This window comes from Heptranchias perlo, unplaced genomic scaffold (genome assembly GCF_035084215.1).
Source record: "Heptranchias perlo isolate sHepPer1 unplaced genomic scaffold, sHepPer1.hap1 HAP1_SCAFFOLD_63, whole genome shotgun sequence".
In the NCBI taxonomy this organism is placed as follows: Eukaryota; Metazoa; Chordata; class Chondrichthyes; order Hexanchiformes; family Hexanchidae; genus Heptranchias; species Heptranchias perlo.
In genome coordinates this window covers 4,313,180-4,316,841 of record NW_027139655.1, presented here as the reverse complement: position 1 = coordinate 4,316,841, position 3,662 = coordinate 4,313,180, and the positions used below count along the sequence as shown (strand labels likewise).

The 3,662-nt window shown below is 46.3% G+C and overlaps 1 non-coding gene across 1 annotated transcript; it reads left to right on the top strand.

Moving 5' to 3' along the window:
* The first annotated feature begins 366 nt into the window (after positions 1–366).
* On the top strand, positions 367–439 carry trnam-cau (transfer RNA methionine (anticodon CAU)). Its single transcript has one exon. It is a non-coding gene; the product is annotated as a tRNA-Met (tRNA).
* The last annotated feature ends 3,223 nt before the right edge of the window (positions 440–3,662 follow it).

Below are 3,662 nucleotides of genomic sequence, written 5' to 3'. Positions count from 1 at the left end.
TGAATCTCTACACATTTTCTGCATTACCAGCTGAGCTATCGAAGGGAAGCAGCAAAGGTCTCTCTCTTTGGGAATTGTTCACTGTGTGCCTTTTGACACTCCCCGACTCGTGGAGTCGCGTGGGCATGACCGAGACTGACTCGGTACCTGCTCATACCGCAGCGCTGTGGGAGTGTGAGCTCCCACTTACTCTGCACACCCTGGGACAGTGGAGAAATGGGGAACGTGTCTGACCAAAATTCAGAAAACTGATGGTTCGATTTCGACCTGGATGGATGGTTTTTGCAAACTGCCGATTAGTTAATGACTTTACACCTTGCAAACTGTCCTACATGTTTGTGCTGCCTGGACATCTAGACATCAAGTGCCTTCTTAGCGCAGCAGGCAGCGCGTCAGTCTCATAATCTGAAGGTCCTGAGTTCAATCCTCAGAGAAGGCATAATTAAGCTTTCTTTTTCCATCTTTGATCAAGACCAAAATCAAGAATTTTTGCTTCCTGCAGCACACCAAAAGATTTGCTGCCCATTGACCTCTCTGTACCATAGCACGCAGCACCTCACGAAGGGGATAATCTCCGAAAGCTTGTGATTTTAAAATCAAATTGTTGGACTATAACCTGGTGTTGTAAGATTCCTTCCATTGGAAAGTTGAAAGAGCGACCTTGAGTTAATTGCTGCTTCTTCCAAAAGTACACTCGCTCCTTCAAGCCGGAATTGAAACATCGATCGAAGGATAACTTTATTTTGAGTTTAATTAACTGTTATTTTCCGCTCTACCAGCTGAGCTATCGAAGGGAAGCAGCAAAGGTCCCTCTCTGTAGTGATTGCTCACCGTACGCCTTTTGACACTCCCGCACTCGTGGAGTCGTGTGGGCATGACCGAGACTTGCTCGGTACCTGCTCATCCCGCAGTGCTGTGGGACTGTGATCTGTAACTTACTCTGCACACCCTGGGCCAGTCAAGCAATAAATAACGTGTCTGACGACACATCAGAAGATTGTAGGTTTGACTCCAACTTGGCTGGATGGTTTTTGCAAACGGCCCATTACTTGATGACTTTAGATACCTTGCAAACTGTCCTACTTGGAAGTGTTGCCTGCCGGTTTCCGGCATAAGTGCGTTCTTAACACAGCAAGTAGTGCATCAGTCTCACTAACCTTGAATAATTCTGAGTTCAATCCTCAGAAAAGATATCGGGACCTATGAAGCATCTTTGTATCTCTCATCTTTCCATCTTGGCTGAGCACCAAAATGAAGAACTCTTGCTCACTGCAGCAAACCAAAAGATTTGCTGCCCCTTGACTTCTCTGCATCGAAGCTTAGGATTTACGTTGGTTATAGCCTCGCTGACAAATGACAACCATTTTAGTTTCTGGACAACTGCCCCCAGATAAAGGGTGATAGGAGAATACAGGTATCGACGTTACTACCTCGTACATGCGAAGCGAGCGCTCTACCATTTGAGTTAACCCCCGTTGCTAGTAATCAATTGCCCTTCACAGTAGCCGCTTCACACTCGCCTCCATGCAGCGCCACGAATGGTGGAAAAATCTTTAATTGGCCCCCTCCCTGAATATATTCAGTGCTTTGCTCCAATCGGCGGTATCGAGCATCAGCAAGTGAGCAAAAGCAGAACGGGAAGCCACAGTAATCGTGAATGATGCTGAGAAGAGCCCGAGCCTGTGGAAGGTTGAAGAAGTCAAAGGAAGGAACAGCTGCCCCGAGCTTGAGGGAACAGCGGGAGCCCTCTCTGACTGAGAGAAGACTTTTTTGTCTGAAAGTGGTTTGGAGTGTTGTTACACAAAGGCACTTCCTGCTGGTGAACAGAAGCAAATGCTCGAGCAAAACAGTCATGTTCGGACAGACACGGAAAGCTTTAAGGTTTGAGGAAGGAAAAGCGCCAACATTTTAAGCAGTCTGTAAAATTAAGAAAGCGGCCTTGAGCTCAATACCGCTTACTCCAAAAGCATGTTCGCTACTTTGAGCCGGAAGTAGACCAGCGATTTAACTTTCAAGTTTTAATCTCTCCAAATTTTCCGCACTACCAGCTGAGCTATCGAAGGGATGGAGCAAAGGTCCCTCTCTTTGATGATTGTTCACTGTGCGCCTTCTTACACTCCAGGACTCGTAGAGCCGCGTGTGCATGACCGAGACTGACTCGGTTCCTGCTCATACCGCAGCGCTGTGGGAGTTTGAGCTCCTACTTGCTTTCTACAACCTGGGCCAGTGGAGCAGTGGGTAACGTGTCTGACCAGAATTCAGAAGATTGTAGGTTTGATTTCTACCTGGATGGATGGTTTTTGCAAACTGCCGATTAGTTTATGACTTTACACCTTGCAAACTGTCCTACTTGGTAGTGCTGCCTGACAAGTGACATGTTAAGTGCCTTCTTAGCGCAGCGGGCAGCGCGTCAATCTCATCATCTGAAGGTCCCAAGTTTAATCCTCAGAGAAGGCATAATAAAGATTTTTTTTACCATCTCTCACCTCATCTTTGCTCAAGACTAAACTCAAGAATTTTTGCTTCCTGCAGCACACCAAAAGATTTTCTGCCCCTTGACCTCTCTGTACCGTAGCACGCAGTGAAATTTAAGAAATACATGGACCATGGGCTTGCTAAAAACTGACGCCACATTTATTTCTGGACAATTGACCCAAGTCAAAAGGTGAGTGGAGAATGCAAGAATCGATCCTGCTATCTCTCACATGCTCAGCGAGCACTCGGCCAGAATCATAGAAAGATTACAGCACGGAAGCAGGCCATTCGACCCATCGAGTCCACGCTGGATTTATTCAAGAGCAATCCAGCTCGTCCCACTCCCCCGCCCCATCCCTTCCATTTTTTTCCTTTCCATGATTGAATCACCCCCTCGGGCGGTGCATTCCAGATCCTAAACACTCGCTTTGTAAAAAAGTGTTTCCTCAGGTCACCTTTGGTTCTTTTACCAATCACCTTAAATCTATGTCCTCTGGTCCTTCACCCTTCCGCCAATGGGAACGGTTTCTCTCTATCTACTCTGATTGGGCCATTCGTGATTTTGAAGATATCTATCAAATCTGCTCGCATCCGTTTCTGTTCCAAGGAGAACAGCCTCAGCTTCTCCAGTCTACCAACGTAACTAAAGTCCCTCACGCCTGGAATAATTCTCATAAATCTCTTCTGGACCGATTCCAAGACATTCACATCTTTCCTAAAGTGCGGTGCCCAGAACTGGACACAATTCTGCAGTTGTGGTCGAACCAGTGTTTTATAAAGTTTCATCATGACTTCCATACTTTTGTAGTCTATCCATAAAGCCCAGGATCCCCTATGCTTTTTAACCGCTTTCTCAACCTGCCCTGTCACCTTCAACGATTTGTTCACATATACACCCAGATCTCTATTTTCCTGTACCCCTTTTAGAGTTGTGCCCTCTGGTTTACGTTGCCTCCCCTGTTATTTCTGCCGAAATGCATCACTTTGCAATTTTCTGCGTTAATTTTCATCTGCCACATGTCCGCCCATACCACCAGCCTGTCTATATTCTCTTGAGGTCTATCACTATCCTCCTCACTGTTCACGAAGCTTCCATGTTTTGCGTCATCTGCAAATTTTGATATTGTGCCCTGTACACCCAACTCCAAATCATTAATATATATCACGAAAAGCAGTGGTCCCAGCAC